This window comes from Triticum aestivum, chromosome 1D (genome assembly GCF_018294505.1).
Source record: "Triticum aestivum cultivar Chinese Spring chromosome 1D, IWGSC CS RefSeq v2.1, whole genome shotgun sequence".
NCBI classification, from domain to species: Eukaryota; Viridiplantae; Streptophyta; class Magnoliopsida; order Poales; family Poaceae; genus Triticum; species Triticum aestivum.
This window is the reverse complement of record NC_057796.1, coordinates 123356180-123376124: the sequence shown is the minus strand read 5'-3', so window position 1 is coordinate 123376124 and position 19945 is coordinate 123356180.

Here is a 19945-nt window from a genome sequence, read left to right as displayed (position 1 = left end):
TTACTAGAGTCAATAATCTAGTTCACATCGCCATGTGATTAACACCCAAAGAGTATTAAGGTGTGATCATGTTTTGCTTGTGAGAGAAGTTTAGTCAATGGGTCTGTCATATTCAGATTTGTATGTCTTTTGCAAATTGATATGTCTACAATGCTCTGCATGGAGCTACTTTAGCTAATTGCTCCCACGTTCAATACATATCCAGGTTGAGACTTACAGTCATCTGGTTTGGTGTTAAAGCTTGCATCGATGCAACCCTTTACGACGAACTCTTTATCACCTCCATAATCAAGAAACATTTCCTTAGTCCTTTTCAGGTACCTAAGGATGATTTTGACAACTATCCAGTGGTCCACTCTTGGATCACTATTGTACCCCTTGCCAAACTCATGGCAAGGCACACAACAGGTCTGGTACACTGCATGGCGTACTTTATAGAACCTATGGCTGAGGCATAGGGAATGACTTTCATTCTCTCTCTATCTTCAGCCATGATCGGGCTTTGAGTCTTACTCAACTTCACACCTTACAATACAGGCAAGAACTCCTTGTTTGACTGATCCATTTTGAACTCCAAAATCTTGTCAAGGTATGTACTCATTGAAAAATCTTATCAAGCGTCTTGATCTATCTTTATAGATCTTGATGCCTAATATGTAAGCAGCTTCACCGAGGTCTTTCATTGAAAAATTCTTATTCAAGTATCCTTTTATGCTATACAGAAATTCTATATCATTTCCAATCAGCAATATGTCATCCACATATAATATCAGAAATGCTACACAACTCCCACTCACTTTCTTGTAAATACAGGCTTCACCATAAGTCTATATAAAACCATATGCTTTGATCACCTCATCAAAGCGTATATTCCAACTCCAAGATGCTTGCACCAGTCCATAGATGGATCGCTGGAGCTTGCACACTCTGTTAGCACCTTTAGGATCGACAAAAACTTCTGGTTGCATCATATGCAACTCTTCTTTAATATCCATTAAGGAATGCAGCTTTTGACATCCATTTGACATATTTCATAATTATAAAATGTGGCAATTGCTAACATGATTCGGACGGACTTAAGCATTGCTACGGGTGAGAAAGTCTCATTGTAGTCAACCCCTTGAACTTGTCAAAAACACTTTTGTGACAAGTCGAGCTTTGTAGATAGTGATATTACCATCAGCGTTTGTCTTCTTCTTGAAAATCCATTTATTATCAATGGCTTGTCGATCATTGGGCAAATCCAGCAAAGTCCACACTTTGTTCTCATACATGGATCCTGTCTCAAATTTCATGGCCTCAAGCCATTTATCGGAACCTGGGCTCATCATAGCTTCTTCATAGTTCGTAGGTTCGCCATGGTCTAATAACATGACTTCCAGGACATGATTACCGTACCACTCTGGTGTGGAACATGCTCTGTTCGACCTACGAAGTCCAGTAGTAACTTGATCCGAAGTTTTATGATCATCATCATTAGCTTCCTCTCTAGGTTGTGTAGGCATCACGGGAACGGTTTTCTGTGATGTGCTACTCCCCAATTCAAGAGAAGGTACTATTACCTCATCAAGTTCTACTTTCCTCCCACTCACTTCTTTCGAGAGAAACTCCTTCTCTAAAAAGGATCCATTCTTAGCAATAAAGATCTTGTGTTCTGATATGTCTCCAACGTATCTATAATTTTTTATTGTTCCATGCTATTATATTATCTGTTTTGGATGTTTTATATGCATTAATATGCTATTTTATATTTTTTGGACTAACTTATTAACCTAGAGCCCAGTGCTAGTTTCTGTTTTTTCCTTGTTTTTGTGTTTCGCAGAAAAGGAATACCAAACGGAGTCCAAACGGAATAAAACCTTCGCGATGATTTTTCTTGGACCAGAAGACACCCATGAGACTTGGAGATGAAGTCAGAGGAGCCACAAGGCGGCCACAAGGGTGGAGGGCGCACCCAGGGGGGTAGGCGCGCCCCCTGTCTTGTGCCCCCCCCCATGACCCTGCTGACCTAATTCTTTCACCTATATATTCACATATATTCCCAAACCACCAGAGGAGTCCACAAAAAACTTTTCCACCGCCGCAACCTTCTGTACCCGTGAGATCCCATCTAGGGACCTTTTCCGGCACCCTACCGGAGGGGGATTCGATCATGGAGGGCTTCTACATCAACCCTATTTCCCTTCCGATGTAGCGTGAGTAGTTTACCACAGACCTACGGGTCCATAGCTAGTAGCTACACTACTAGGAAAAAGGCTACTAGCAGCGCAGGTAAAATAGCTACTAGCAGCGCGGGCACCCGCGCTACTAGTATCGTGCTACGGCTAATAGTTAGTAGTAGCGCGGGTGAAACCCACGCTACTACTAACATTTTAGCAGTAGCGTGGGTGCAACCCGCGCTACTAGTAATGAAATAGTAGTAGCGCCTCAGGTTTTTTCTCACGCTACTACTAAAAAGTTAGTAGTAGCCTGGATGCAAACCCACGCTACTACTCCCTCCGTTCCAAAATAGATGACCCAACTTTACACTAATTTTAGTACAAAGTTAGTACAAAGTTGAGTCATCTATTTTAGAACGGAGGGAGTACTAACGAAGTAGTAGTAGCGCGTCTGGTGTTTTCCCACGCTACTACTAACTAATTAGGAATTAAAAAATAAAATCCACCAATTCCATTCTATGCATACAATTCCAACTAAAACAAACACATATTTGCAATAAACCAGCAGCATTACACATCATTACTAATCCAAGATTTATAATAAACCAGCGGCATTAGAGCACATCCTACAAGAGCATACATATTGTCATGGCTTTTCATGCCTTCAATTAAAACACCTACACTTCTTGCCAAGTCACTTAGTCCCAGCTAATGCAAACACAGTTACAGGTAAACCAAAATGCATAAAAACACCAAACAGTGACATCCTATCTCTCCAAATGATCTGCTCCCTCTGCATCCTTGCAAGCATCTTCACGATAAGCAAATCCAGAGGAAAAAAGTCAACTTAGCATGTACTCCCTCTGTCAACTATCCAGAGTAGATCTTATCCATTGCCCTGGCCATGTTCAAGAAACACTAAATTAAGAATATTTCTACTCTAAATACAGGAGGCATCGCACAGAAAACAAAAGATGAGCAATATCATATGAGCAGAATAAAAAGGAGTTTGGACCATAGCATGGTTAACAATAAAATATAGTGCTCTAACAAAAGCAAGAGTGCAACACGTTGCCCTGTTCCCCCTTCAAATATCAACACACTAAAAAAGGCAATACAAACCTGATTTACTATGAGAGGGGATAGAATGCCTGAATTCACAATACTAACCTGATTGACCACCTGTTGCCGCACAAATCTATGGTGTTCAGGAGTTCGGTAAAATTGATGAGACAATGCCCAAAAATGCTTAAAAGGATGATCCAGAAAGAGATAAGTACTTGTAAAGCAGGACTGTACTAATGATACTAAATATACTATTCTCAAAAAGTAAACAGAAAACTGAATCCGGTAGGTAGACCTGACAATTGCCGTCTCCGTCAACCTTGAGCTCAACCATATCTGCATCGTCTAATCTAGACAGTGACAGAAAATAGGATGGCCCTTTGAGCATTCATAATATGTTATTCCATTGTAATGCATGAATTTTTAACATATAACTTAATTAATTCCTTTCATAAAATTATTTATTTGGTCTTTTTAAATAGCGACATTCCTGATGCGGAGAGGAGTAGGATGACGATGGCTCTGGTGGAAAATGAAATTGTATGTCTTTGTTAAACTCGCAATTTCCTATTGGGCGAGCTCAAAATCTATATCAAATTGATCTAAAGTTAGCATTCCTTTTCAAGAAAAAAGTACGTCGTCTCAATTTGGACAAACAAAGTATGGTGGGGTGGGTTCAAGTCCCAGACCCCCCCCCCTCTACGCGTGAACAAGATGGGATCAAGGAGAATGTCAGGAGAAGACAAAGGATTATAGTTATTCCAGACCGGATGAGGTGCAACCATCAGTTCCTTCCAATTACAACACTTTTTTTGGCGAAATAACACTCATGGAAGATATAGCAAGTGTGCCCACCAAACTTTCTAGAGTGCTATTCTTCTTAGCCACCTGCCCACATTTTAATGATCGGAAACAATGATGAATAGTATCCTGATACTGAATTACTACCAAGTTAATGACAATCTCTCGCACACTCAAAAAAATACTAGATTAGCAAGATGCAAGTATCTTGTACATGTAAATGCCACTAATATTTCCTTCCAAAATACTAATTTAGCAGAGCTCCACAGCAGATCACAAACTTTACTGCTCATTCTTTCATGTCCATTCTGACATTGAGTAAGATGGATGCATGTCCAGCGACAAAATACCGTCAGCTCCATCAAAACTGCAGACGTTTGTTCAGGACCACAAACCTCATTTACTTGAGAATTTAGGATGACCCATACATAGGTATAAAAATGCAGCAAAAACGTTGTTTACAGATACTACTTCTCTGGCAGTAATGCAGAAACAAGTTAATGAGGAAGAAAGTGTTTAATTTTTCAGTTTCGTCAGTCATGGTATTTGCTTTTTGCGTTCAACCATGCCATCCCGGTGTTGCCTGTAAATGTATTGGACCATTTCCTAATAGGACTTGCCAAATGAGCAGCACATTTGGATGGATGCGCAAGAAATGAACAAGATGGGGAATGGAAGAGCACATCGATCCAAGGCTACGGTTTTGCCTAGAATTCGTCGTATTGCACCTACTGCTTTGTCTATACATGTTGCCAATATGCGCTATGAGCAAGTTAGAAAGTGAATGAGCTCATTGTGCCATGCCGAAAAATTAGCGTAGGTTAGCGAATTTGCAACCGACAGCCGCACTCTGCGGCTGCATTTTTCGCATGACACGGACGGTAACCGCTACGGGGGTAGACTAAAATTATCGAAATGTTCGTCATGGAACACTGAAAGCAAAAGCAGGAATCACAAGTGGGCAGCAATCGAGAGATCTGCGGAGCTAGCGATGAACACGTGCGTGCGTACCTCTGTTGCAATGGGAGAAGTGCTTAGCTTCGGGTTTAATCTTGCGGTGTCCTTTCCCAGTGACAGTAGGGTCAGCAAGGCACGTATTGTATTGTTGCCATCGAGGATAAAAAGATGGGGTTTTCATATATTGCTTGAGTTATTTCCTCTACATCATGTCATCATACTTAATGCGTTACTCCATTCTTTATGAACTTAATACTCTAGATGCATGCTGGATAGCGGTCGATGTTTGGAGTAATAGTAGTAGATGCAGAATTGTTTCGGACTACTTGACATGGACGTGATGCATGTATTTCATAATCATTGCCTTAGATATCGTCAAAACTTTGCGCTTTTCTATCAATTGCTCGGCAGTAATTTGTTCACCCATTGTACTATTTGCTATCATGAGAGAAGCCTCTAGTGAAACCTATGGCCCCGGGGTTTATTTTCCATCATATAAGTTTTCGATCTACTATTTTGCAATCTTTTACTTTTTGATCTATAAACCAAAAATACCAAAAATATTTACTGAAAGGATCGATATAGTTGACTAGAGGGGGGGTGAATAGGCAACTAGCAAGTTTTAGCTTTTCTTTACCAAAATAAACTTTGCATCAAAGTAGGTTGTCTAGATATTCAACTAAGTGAGCAACCTATATGATGCAATGACAACGAGCACACAAGCAAGCAAGGGATTTAACACAAGTAAGCTTGCGAAAGTAAAGGGACGAGATAACCAAGAGTGGAGCCGGTGAAGACAAGGATGTGTTACCGAAGTTCCTTCCTTTTGAGGGGAAGTACGTCTCCGTTGGAGAGGTGTGGAGGCACAATGCTCCCCAAGAAGCCACTAGGGCCACCGTATTCTCCTCATGCCCTCACACAATGCGAGATGCCGTGATTCCACTATTGGTGCCCTTGAAGGCGGCGACCGGACCTTTACAAACAAGGTTGGGGCAATCTCCACAACTTAATTGGAGGCTCCCAACGACACCGCAAAGCTTCACCACAATGGACTATGGCTCCGCGGTGACCTCAACCGTTTAGGGTGCTCAAACACCCAAGAGTAACAAGATCCGCTAGGGATAAGTGGGGGGAATCAAATTTCTCTTGGTGGAAGTGTAGATCGGGGCCTTCTCAACCAATCCCGAGCAAATCAACAAGTTTGATTGGCTAGGGAGAGAGATCGAGCGAAAATGGAGCTTGGAGCAACAATGGAGCTTTTGGGGGAAGAGGTGGGTCAACTTTGGGGAAGAAGACCTCCTTATATAGTGGGGGGAACAATCCAACTGTTACCCCCCAAAACAGCCCCGCAGAGGGCGGTACTACCGCAGAAGGCAGCGGCACTACCGCTGAGAACAGCGGTACTACCGCTCCCACGGGCGGTACTACCGTGGAATTTGGAGGGCGGGAGAGAGACAGACCCGAGCGGTACTGCCGCGGTGGTAGGGCGGTACTACCGCTCATGAGCGGCACTGCCGCCCTACTGCCGCTGCAAAGTACCGCACAATCCAACACAAAAAATGACCCCTCGAGTCGACGCGGTAGGGGCCTGGTACCGTAGCGGTACTACTGCTGAGGACCCACCGGCAATACTACCGCTGCGGAGCGGTACTGCCGCCTGTGACCCCTAAGCGGTACTACCGCTGGGACCAGACACAGCCCAAAGAGAGGGGAAAGAGATCTCCAATGAAGCAGAAAGGCTCAGAGGGTGTAAAGAGGATGTGTACGTGTTGATTCCACCCTAGCCTTACGAAAGAGGACCCCCTCTTGATAGTACGGTGACTCCTACGAAACTAGTCCACCAAAAGGAGCAAAAGAGCTACACCGTCTTGAATGACACTCCGAGGGGAAAGAAATCATCTCCTGCCAAAGGATGAATCTCTGAAATGCTCAAAGCACACGATTAGTCCGCAAACATGTTGTCATCAATCACCAAAACTACATCTAGAGAGATATGCCTTAACATTTACTTTATCATTTTTTACTTTCATCTATCTCTATCAGATCTCACTTTTGCAAGTAACCGTGAAGGGATTGACAACCCCTTCATCGCGTTGGTGCAAGTTGTTTGATTGTTTGTGCAGGTATTCGGTGATTTGTGCGTTGTCTCCTACTGGATTGATACCTTGGTTCTCAAACTAAGGGAAATACTTATCTCTACTTTGCTGCATCACCCTTTCCTCTTCAATGGAAAAACCAACGCAAGCTCAAGAAGTAGCAGGAAGAATTTCTGGCACCGTTGCTGATACGTCTCTAACTTATCTATAATTTTTTATTGTTCCATGCTATTATATTATTTGTTTTGGATGTTTTATATGCATTAATATGCTATTTTATATGATTTTTGGGACTAACCTATTAACCTAGAGCCCAGTGCGAGTTTCTGTTTTTTCCTTGTTTTAGAGTTTCGCAGAAAAGGAATAGCAAACGGAGTCCAAACGGAATAAAAATTTCGCCATGATTTTACTTGGACCAGAAGAAACCCAGGAGACTTGGAGTACAAGTCAGAGAAGCTTCGAGGCGGTCACAAGGGTGGAGGGTGTGCCCAGGGGGTGGGGCACGCCCCCCAACCTTGTGGGCCCCTCGAGCGTCTCCTGACCTAATTCTTTCGCCTATATATACTCTTATACCCCAAAAACATCCAGGGAAGCCACGAAACCACTTTTCCACCGCCGCAACCTTCTGTACCCGTGAGATCCCATCTTGGGGCCTTTTACAGCATCCTGCCAGAGGGGGAATCAATCACGGAGGACTTCTACATTAACACCATTGCCTCTCCGATGAAGCGTGAGTATTTTACCACAGACCTACGGGTCCATAGCTAGTAGCTAGATGACTTCTTCTCACTCTTTGATTCTCAATACAAAGTTCTCCTCGATGTTCTTGAAGATCTATTCGATGTAATAATCTTTTGCGGTGTGTTTGATGAGATCCCATGAATTGTGGATTTATGATCAAGTTTATCTATGAATATTATTTGAATCTCCTCTGAATTCTTATATGCATGATTTGATATCTTTGCAAGTCTCTTCGAACTATCGATTTGGTTTGTCCAACTAGATTGGTTTTTCCTGCAATGGGAGAAGTGCTTAGCTTTGGGTTCAGTCTTGCGGTGTCCTTTCCCAATGACAGTAGGGGCAGCAAGGGACGTATTGTATTGTTTCCACCGAGGAAAAAAAGATGGGGTTTTCATCATATTGCTTGAGTTAATCCCGCTACATCATGTCATCTTGCTTAATGTGTTACTCTGTTCTTATGAACTTAATACTCCAGATGCAGGCAGGAGTCGATGTGTGGAGTAATAGTAGTAGATGCAGAATCATTTCGGTCTACTTGACACGGACGTGATGCCTATATTCATGATCATTGCCTTAGATTTCGTCATAATTATGCGCTGTTCTATCAATTGCTCGGCAGTAATTTGTTCACCCACCTTAATAATATCTATCTTGAGAGAAGCCTCTGGTGAATCCTATGGCCCCGGGGTCTATTTTCCATCATATAAGTTTCCGATCTATAATTCTAGTTTCCTATTTACTTTCTGTGCAATCTTTTACTTTCCGTTCCATATACAAAAAATACCAAAAATATTACTTTACCGTTTATCATCTCTATCAGATCTCACTTTGCAAATAACCGTGAAGGGATTGACAACCCCTTATCGCGTTGGGTGCAAGTTAGTGTTTGTTTGTGCAGGTATTCGGTGACTTGAGTGTTGTCTACTACTGGATTGATACCTTGGTTCTCAAAAACTAAGGGAAATACTTACTCTACTTTGCTGCTTCACCCTTTCCTCCTCAAGGGAAAAACCAACGCAAGCTCAAGAGGTAGCAGTAAGGATTTCTGGCGCCGTTGCCAGGGAGATTTACGCCAAGTCAAGTCAAGATTTGGTCTCCCGTCAACTTGCCAATTTCTGGTGCCGTTGCCGGGGAGATTTGCGCCAAGTCAAGTCAAGATTTGATCTCCCGACAACTAGCCAATTTCTGGCGCCGTTGCCGGGGAGATCTACACCAAGCCAAGACATACCAAGTACCCATCATAAACTCTCATCTCTTGCATTACATTATTTGCCATTCGCCTCTTGTTTTCCTCTCCCCCACTTCTAAGAAGATTTTCGAAAAGATTCGCCTTTTCTTCGCCCCTCTTCCGTTCGTCTTCTTCGCTTGCTTTTTTGTGTGCTCATGTGTTGGATTACTTGCTTTGTCACGTTGGCTCAAGATAATACTAACAACAATGATTTTATAGTACTCTGATTGCTCCTGATGCTAATGTTGAATCTTGTGAGATTAATACTGATTTGTTGAATCTTGTTACGAAAGATCAATTTTCCGGCCTTCCCAATGAATATGCCACGTCCCATCTTAATAATTTCGTTGATCTATGCGATATGCAAAAGAAAAAAAGATGTGGATAATGATATTTTTAAGTTGAAGTTATTCCCGTTCTCGCTTAGAGATCGCGCTAAAACTTGGTTTTCATCTTTGCCTAAAGATAGTATTGATTCATGGAGTAAGTGTAAAGATGCTTTTATTTCCAAGTACTTTCCTCCCGCTAAGATTATCTCCCTTAGGAACGATATTATGAATTTTAAGCAACTTGATCATGAAGATGTTGCACAATCTTGGGAGAGAATGAAATTGATGATTAGAAAAATTGCCCTACTCATGGTTTGAATTTGTGGATGATTATACAATTTTTTTATGCCGGATTGAACTTTGCTTCTAGAAATCTTTTAGACTCAGCCGTGAGAGGCACTTTTATGGAAATTACTTTAGGAGAAGCTACTAAACTCCTAGATAATATTATTGTTAATTATTCTCATTGGCATACCAAAAGATCTTCCACTAGTAAAAAAGTGCATGCAATTGAAGAAATAAATGTTTTGAGTGGAAAGATGGATGAGCTTATGAAATTGTTTGCTAGTAAGAGTGCTCCTATTGATCCTAATGATATGCCTTTATCTACTTTGATTGAAAACAATAATGAATCTATGGATGTGAATTTTGTTGTTAGGAACAATTTTGGTAATAACGCATATAGAGGTAATTTTAATCCTAGGCCGTTTCCTAGTAATTCCTCTAATAACTATGGCAATTCCTACAACAATTCTTATGGAAATTATATAAGATGCCCTATGAATTTGAGAATAGTGTTAAGGAATTTATTAGTTCGCAAAAGAATTTCATTGCTTTGATTGAAGAAAAATTGCTTAAGATTGATGATTTGGCTAGGAACGTGGATAGAATTTCTCTTGATGTTGATTATTTGAAACTTAGATCTATTCCACCTAAGCATGATATCAATGAGTCTCTCAAATCCATGAGAATTTCCATTGATGAGTGCAAAGAAAGAACCGCTAAGATGCATGCTAAGAAAGATTGGTTTATAAAAACGTGTTCTTCTAGTTTCCCTGAAAATAAGGATGAAGATCTTAAAGTGATTGATGTGACTCCTATTGAGTCTTTGTTTTCCAATGTAAATCTTGATAAATATGGGACTGGAGATGAGTCAACTTTAGTTAGAAGGCGTCCCAATGATTCGGAGTTTTTAGATCTTGATACAAAAATTGATAAAAGAGGGATTGGAGAGGTCAAAACTTTATATAGCAATGAACCCACTATTTTGGATTTCAAGGACTTTAATTATGATAATTGCTCTTTGATAGATTGTATTTCCTTGTTTCAAACCATGTTGAATTCTCCTCATGCTTATAATCAAAACAAAGCTTTTACTAAACATATTGTTGATGCCATGATACAATCTTATGAAGAAAAACTTAATTTGGAAGTTTCTATTCCTAGAAAACTTTATGATGAGTGGGAACCTACTATTAAGATCAAGATTAAAGATTATGAATGCTATGCTTTGTGTGATTTGGGTGCTAGTGTTTCCACAATTCCGAAAACTTTATGTGATGTGCTAGGATTCCGTGAATTTGATGATTGTTCCTTAAATTTGCATGTTGTGGATTCCACTATTAAGAAACCTATGGAAAGAATTAATGATATTCTTATTGTTGCAGATAGCAATTATGTGCCCGTAGATTTCATTGTTCTTGATATAGATTGCAATCCTACATGTCCTATTATTCTTGGTAGACCTTTCCTTAGATTGATTGGTGCAATTATTGATATGAAAGAAGGAAACATTAGATTCCAATTTCCGTTAAGGAAAGGCATGGAACACTTTCCAAGAAATAAAATATAAATTTCCCTATGAATCTATTATGAGAGACACTTATGGATTGAATGACAAAGATGACAATACTTAGATCCATTCGTGTTTTATGCCTAGCTAGGGGCGTTAAATGATAGCGTTTGTTGGGAGGCAACCCAATTTCATTTTATGCTTTTGCTTTTTAGGTCCTATTTTTCTTTGAATAAATCAATTGTGTTTTAATTAGTGTTTGTGCCAAGTAAGTCCTATGTGATAGCCTATGGTGATAGTTAATTTGATCTTGCTGAAAAACAGAAACTTTTGCGCTCACGGAAACAATTCTTATTCTCAGCAGGAGCGTGATAAAATACTGATTTTTTCTGCAGAAGATTAATAAACAAATTATCTAGGATTTCATATTTTCTCGGGATTTTTGGAGTTATAGAATATTCGAAATATTCAGATTGCTACAGACTGTTCTGTTTTTGACAGATTCTGTTTTTCGCGTGTTGTTTGCTTATTTTGATGCATCTATGGCTAGTATCGAGGGGTATGAACCATGGAAATGTTGGAATACAGTAGGTATTACACCAATATAAATAAATAATGAGTTGACAACAGTACGAAAAGTGGTGATTTATTTTCTTATACTAACGGAGCTTACGAGATTTTCTGTTGGAGTTTTGTGTTGTGAAGTTTTCAAGTTTTGGGTAAGGATTTGATGGACTATGGAATAAGGAGTGGCAAGAGCCTAAGCTTGGGGATTCCCAAGGGACCCCAAGGTAATATTCAAGGATGTCAAAAATCCTAAGCTTGGGGATGCCCCGGGAAGGCATACCCTCTTTCGTCTTCGTCTATCGGTAACTTTACTTGAGGCTATATTTTTATTCACCACATGATATGTGTTTTGCTTGGAGCGTCTTGTATGATTTGAGTCTTTGCTTTTTAGTTTGCCACAATCATCCTTTCTGTACACACCTTTTGAGAGAGACACGCATGAATCGTGATTTATTAGAATTGCTCTATGTGCTTCACTTATATCTTTTGAGCTAGGCAAATTTGCTCTAGTGCTTCACTTATATCTTTTTAGAGCATGGCAGTGGCTTTATTAGAAATTGATGAACTCTCATACTTCACTTATATTATTTAGAGAGCCTCTAAACAGCATGGTAATTTGCTTTGGTTATAAAATTAGTCCTAATATGATAGACATCCAAGAGGGATATAATAAAAACTTTCATATAAAGTGCATTCAATACTATGAGAAGTTTGATTCCTTATGATTGTTTTGAGATATGAAGATGGTGATATTAGAGTCATGCTAGTAAGTAGTTGTGAATTTGAGAAATACATGTGTTAAAGTTTGTGAGTCCCGTAGCATGCACGTATGGTGAACCATTATGTAATTAAGTCGGAGCATGATTTATTTTTTGATTCTCTTCCTTATGAGTGGCGGTCGGGGACAAGCGATGTTCTTTTCCTACCAATCTATCCCCATAGGAGCATGCGCGTAGTACTTTGTTTTGATGACTAATAGATTTTTGCAATAAGTATATGAGTTCTTTATGACTAATGTTGAGTCCATGGATTATACGCACTCTCACCTTTCCGCCATTGCTAGCCTCTCTAGTACCGCGCAACTTTCACCGGTACCATAAACCCACCACATATCTTTCCTCAAAACAGCCACCATACCTACCTATTGTGGCAATTCCATAGCCATTCCAAGATATATTTCCATGCAACTTTCCACTATTCCGTTTATTATGACACACTCCATCATTGTCATATTGCTTTGCATGATCATGTAGTTGACATCGTATTTGTGGCAAAGCCACTGTTCATCATTTTTTATACATGTCGCTCTTGATTCATTGCACATCCCGGTACACCGCCGGAGGCATTCACATAGAGTCATATTTTGGTCTAAGTATCGAGTTGTAATTCTTGATTTGTAAGTAAATAAAAGTGTGATGATCTTCATTATTAGAGCATTGTCCCATGTGAGGAAAGGATGATGGAGACTATGATTCCCCCACAAGTCGGGATGAAACTCCGGACGAAAAAAAGAGGCCAAAAAATGAGAGAAAAAGAGAGAAGGGACAGTCTTACTATCCTTTTTGCCACACTTGTGCTTCAAAGTAGCACCATGATCTTCATGATAGAGAGTCTCCTATGATATAACTTTCATATACTAGTGGGAATTTTTTGTTATAGAGCTTGGCTTGCATATTCCAATGATGGGCTTCCTCAAATTGCCCCAGGTCTTCGTGAGCAAGCGAGTTTGATGCACACCCACTTAGTTTCTTTTTGAGCTTTCATAAACTTATAGCTCTAGTGCATCCATTGCATGGCAATCCCTACTCACTCACATTGATATCTATTAATGGGCATCTCCATAGCCCGTTGATACGACTAGTTGATGTGAGACTATCTCCTCTTTTTTGTCTTCTCCACAACCACCATCTATTCCATCTATAGTGCTATGTCCATGGTTCACGCTCATGTATTGCGTGAAAGTTGAAAAGGTTTGAGAACGTCAAAAGTATGAAACAATTGCTTGGCTTGTCATCGGGGTGTGCATGATTTGAATATTTTGTTTGATGAAGATGGATCATAGCCAGATTATATGATTTTGTAGGGATAAACTTTCTTTGGCCATGTTATTTTGAGAAGACATAATTACTTTGTTAGTATGCTTGAAGTATTATTGTTTTTATGTCAATATTAAACTTTTGTTTTGAATCTTAAGGATCTGAACATTCATGCCACAATAAAGAGAATTACATAGATAAATATGTTAGGTAGCATTCCACATCAAAAATTCTATTTTTATCATTTACCTACTCGAGGACGAGCAGGATTTAAGCTTGGGGATGCTTGATACGTCTCCAACGTATCTATAATTTTTGATTGTTCCATGCTATTATATTATCTGTTTTGGATGTTTTATATGCATTAATATGCTATTTTATATGATTTTTGGGACTAACCTATTAACCGAGAGCCCAATGCCAGTTTCTGTTTTCTTCCTTGTTTTAGAGTTTCGCAGAAAAGGAATACCAACCGGAGTCCAAACGGAATAAAACTTTTGCCATAATTTTTTCTTGGACCAGAAGACACCCGGGAGACTTGGAGTACAAGTCAGAGAAGCTTCGAAGCGGTCACATGGGTGGAGGGCGCGCCCAGGGGGGTGGGGCGCGCCCCCAACCTTGTGGGCCCCTCGAGCATCTCTTGACCTAATTCTTTTGCCTATATCTAGTCTTATACCCCAAAAACATCCAGGGAAGCCACAAAACCACTTTTCCACCGCCGCAACCTTCTGTACCCGTGAGATCCAATCTTGGGGCCTTTTCCGGCATCCTGCCGGAGGGGGAATCGATCACGGAGGGCTTCTACATCAACACCATTGCCTCTCTGATGAAGTGTGAGTAGTTTACCACAGACCTACGGGTCCATAGCTAGTAGCTAGATGTCTTCTTCTTTCTCTTTGATTCTCAATACAAAGTTCTCCTCGATGTTCTTGGAGATCTATTCGATGTAATACTCTTTTGTAGTGTGTTTGCTTTCGCGGTGTGTTTGCCGAGATCCGATGAATTGTGGATTTATGATCAAGTTCATCTATGAATATTATTTGAATCTCCTCTGAATTCTTATATGCATGATTTGATATCTTTGCAAGTCCATTCGAACTATCGATTTGGTTTGGCCAACTAGATTGGTTTTTCTGGCAATGGGAGAAGTGCTTAGCTTTGGGTTCAATCTTGTGGTGTCCTTTCCCAGTCACAGTAGGGGCGGGAAGGAACATATTGTATTGTTGCCATCGAGGATAAAAAGATGGGGTTTTCATCATATTGCTTGAGTTAATCCCGCTACATCATGTCATGTTGCTTAATGCGTTACTCTGTTCTTATGAACTTAATATTCTAGATGCAGGGGAAGCGCTCGATGTGTGGAGTAATAGTAGTAGATGCAGAATCGTTTCGGTCTACTTGACACGGACGTGATGCCTATATTCATGATCATTGCCTTAGATATCGTCATAATTATGTGCTTTTCTATCAATTGCTCGGCAGTAATTTGTTCACCCACCTAATAATTTCTATCTCGAGAGAAGCCTCTAGTGAAACCTATGGCCCCCGGGTCTATTTTCCATCATATAAGTTTCCGATCTATAATTCTAGTTTCCTATTTACTTTCTTTGCAATATTTTACTTTCTGTTCCATATACCAAAAAATACCAAAAATATTACTTTACCGTTTATCATCTCTATCAGATCTCACTTTTCAAATAACCGTGAAGGGATTGACAACCCCTTATCGCGTTGGGTGCAAGTTGGTGTTTGTTTGTGCAGGTATTCGGTGAATTGAGTGTTGTCTCCTACTGGATTGATACATTGGTTCTCAAAAACTAAGGGAAATACTTACTCTACTTTGCTGCTTCACCCTTTCCTCTTTAAGGGAAAAACCAATGCTAGCTCAAGAGGTAGCAGTTGCCAGGGAGATCTACGCCAAGTCAAGACATAACAAGTACCCATCATAAACTCTCTTCCCTTGCATTACATTATTCGCCATTCGCCTCTGGTTTTTCTCTCCCCCACTTCTAAAACGATTTTCGAAAAGATTTGCCTTTTCTTCGCTCTCTTCCGTTCGTCTTCTTCATTTGCCTTTTGTTTGTTCATTTGCTAGATTGGTTTGTTGCCACCATGTCTGAATCGGGAAAGTTATCATTGAAAATCTTGAGGAAAAACTTGAATCTTGTTCTTTGGATCATGAAGCTGAAACTCCACCTAATTACAAAGCAAAAACTTCTCGTGTGGGGGACGGTAATATTATTGGGAGAAGTGTTATTCAAGATTCTTTGATTGTATGGGCTATATGCCTATTAATAAAAGATATATTCTTCTCGATACAAACTGTTATGCGGATGCCATTGTTATGCTCATGGGGAAACTAGAAAGAAAATTTGTACACATCCATCATGCCTTACAGAAAGTGTTTTATGAGCTTCCAAATATTGATCATCCTTTGGCTAAAAAGATTGCCACTATCATCCTTATGCGAGAATTTGATTTTATAATACAAGAAGCTAGGGATATTTTTGCTTTCTATAAAAAAGATGTTGAACATCCTCCAATTGAAAATATCCTCCACGATAAAGAAACTATGCATATTTTGGAATCTAGGGATTATCAATCTTATAGCGAAAATCTTAGGAGGAGAGTTCCCTATTTAGAAATCTCACAAGCTTTATACCTCGAGACCTTCGAGGAATTTGATAGGATTACTAGGGGAATTTATGTAGGATTTAATAGGGATTGGTTGAATAAGATGATGAAGGAACCCGTTAGAAATGAGATACGTATTGTTTATGATGACATCTATGGTGATGATCTTGATTACGGGTTTATGAATGTCAAAATAACTAATCAAAGTCCTTTTCATGATTTGAGTTCATCTACTAGAAGGGAAATAAAGGAAAGAATAGATTTGTTAAGACGAGTTTTGGAGGATTTAATGAGAAAGGAATTGCATACCAAAGATGAAAATACCTAGATCTATTCGTGTTTTTATGCCTAGCTAAGGGCGTTAAAAATAGCGCTTGTTGGGAGGCAACCCAATTTTTTTTGTTTTTGGTTCAGTTTTGCAATAAATAATTCATTTAGCCTCTAGTTAGATGTGGTTTTGTGTTTTAATTAGTGTTTGTGTAAGTAAGACCTTTGGGATGGCTTACGATGATAGTTGATTTGATCTTGCTGAAAAACAGAAACTTTTGTGCCCAGTCCCAGAATTTTTAAAAAACATAGAAGAGAGTGATAAGTTCTAAAAAAATTACACAAGATTGATATACAATTGCCTCTGTTGTCCTAATTTTTCCGAATTTTTGGAGTTATAGAAGTATTTGAACTATCCATATTACTACAGACTGTTCTGTTTTTGACATATTCTGTTTTCTATGTGTTGTTTGCTTATTTTGATGAATCTATGGGTAGTATCGGGGGGTATGAACCATGGAAAAGTTGGAATACAGTAGATATTACACCAATATAAATAAAGAATGAGTTCACAACAGTACCAAAAGTGGTGGTTTATTTTCTTATACTAACGGAGCTTATGAGATTTTCTGTTGAGTTTTGTGTTGTGAAGTTTTCAAGTTTTGGGTAAGGATTTGATGGACTATGGAATAAGAAGTGGCAAGAGCCTAAGCTCAGGGATGCCCAAGGCACCCCAAGGTAATATTCAAGGACAACCAAGATCCTAAGCTTAGGGATGCCCTGGAAGGCATCCCCTCTTTCGTCTTCGTCTATCGGTAACTTTACTTGAGGCTATATTTTTATTCACCACATGATATGTGTTTTGCTTGGACCGTCTTGTATGATATGAGTCTTTGCTTTTTAGTTTGCCACAATCATCCTTGCTGTACACACCTTTTGAGAGGGACATGCATGAATCGTGATTTATTAGAATACTCTATGTGCTTCACTTATATCTCTTGAGCTAGGCAATTTTGCTCTAGTCTTCACTTATATCTTTTTAGAGCACGACGGTGGCTTTATTTTATAGAAATTAATGAACTCTTATGCTTCACTTATATTATTTTGAGAGTATTTAAGCAGCATGGTAATTTGCTTTGGTTATAAATTTAGTCCTAATATGATAGGCATCCAAGAGGGATATAATAAAAACTTTCATATAAGGTGCATTGAATACTATGAGAAGTTTGATTCCTTATGATTGTTTTGAGATATAAAGATGGTGATATTAGAGTCATGCTAGTGAGTAGTTGTGAATTTGAGAAATACTTGTGTTAAGGTTTGTGATTCCCGTAGCATGCACGTATGGTGAACCTTATGTAACGAAGTTGGAGCATGAGGTATTTTTTGATTGTCTTCCTTATGAGTGGCGGTCGGGGACGAGCGATGGTCTTTTCCTACCAATCTATACCCCTAGGAGCATGCGCGTAGTACTTCGTTTCGATAACTAATAGATGTTTGCAATAAGTATGTGAGTCCTTTATGACTAATGTTGAGTCCATGGATTATACGCACTCTCACCCTTACACCATTGCTAGCCTCTCTAGTACAGCGCAACTTTCGCCAGTACCATACACCACCATATACTTTCCTCAAAATAGCCACCATACCTACCTATTATGGCATCTCCATAGCCATCTGAGATATATTGCTATGCAACTTTCCACCGTTCCGTTTATTATGACACGCATCATCATTTTCATATTGCTTTGCATGATCATGTAGTCGACATCGTATGTGTGGAAAGCCACCGTTCATAATTCTTTCATACATGTCACTCTTGACTCATTGCACATCCCGGTACACCGCCGGAGGCATTCATATAGAGTCATATTTTGTTTTAAGTATCGAGTTGTAATTCTTGAGTTGTAAGTAAATAAAAGTGTGATGATCTTCATTATTAGAGCATTGTACCGTGTGAGGAAAAAAAGAAGAGAAAAGGCCAAAAAAAGAGAAGGCCCAAAAAACGAGAGAAAAAGAGAGAAGGGGCAATGTTACTATCCTTTTCCACACTTTTGCTTCAAAGTAGCACCATGATCTCCATGATAGAGAGTCTCCTATGTTGTCACTTTCATATACTAGTGGGAATTTTTCATTCTAGCACTTGGCTTGTATATTCCAACGATGGGCTTCCTCAAATTTCCCTAGGTCTTCATGAGCAAGCAAATTGGATGCACGCCCACTTAGTTTCTTTTTGAGCTTTCATATACTTATAGCTCTAGTGCATCTGTTGCATGAAAATCCCTACTCACTCACATTGATATCTATTGATGGGCATCTCCATAGCCCGTTGATACGCCTAGTTGATCTGAGGCTATCTCCTTCTTTTTGTCTTCTCCACAACCACCATATTCTATTCCACCTATAGTGTTATGTCCATCGCTCACGCTCACGTATTGCGTGAAAGTTGAAAAAGCTTGAGAACATCAAAAGTATGAGACAATTGCTTGGCTTGTCATCGGGGTTGTGCATGATTTGAATATTTTGTGTGATGAAGATGGATCCTAGCCAGACTATATGATTTTGTAGGGATAAGCTTTCTTTGGCTATGTCATTTTGAGAAGACATAATTGCCTTGTTAGTATGCTTGAAGTATTATTGTTTTTATGTCAATATTAAACTTTTGTTTTGAATCTTATGGATCTGAACATTCATGCCACAATAAAGAGAAATTACTTGGACAAATATGTTAGGTAGCATTCCACATAAAAAATTCCGTTTTTATCATTTACCAACTCGAGGACGAGCAGGAATTAAGCTTGGGGATGCTTGATACGTCTCCAACGTATCTATAATTTTTTATTGGTCCATGCTATTATATTATCTGTTTTGGATGTTTTATATGCATTAATATGCTATTTTCTATTATTTTAGGGACTAACTTATTAACCTAGAGCCTAGTGCCAGTTTATGTTATTTTTCCTTGTTTTTGAGTTTCGCAGAAAAGAATACCAAATGGAGTCCAAACGGTATAAAACCTTCGCGATGATTTTTCTTGGACCAGAAGACACCCAGGAGACTTGGAGATGAAGTCGGAGGAGCCACGAGGCGGCCACAAGGGTGGAGGGTGCGCCCGGGAGGTAGGGCGCACCCCGTGTCTTGTGGGCCCCCCGTGACCCTCCTGACCTAATTCTTTCACCTATATATTCACATATATTCCCAAACCACCAGAGGAGTCCACGAAAACAATTTTCCACCGACGCAACCTTCTGTACCCGTGAGATCCCATCTATG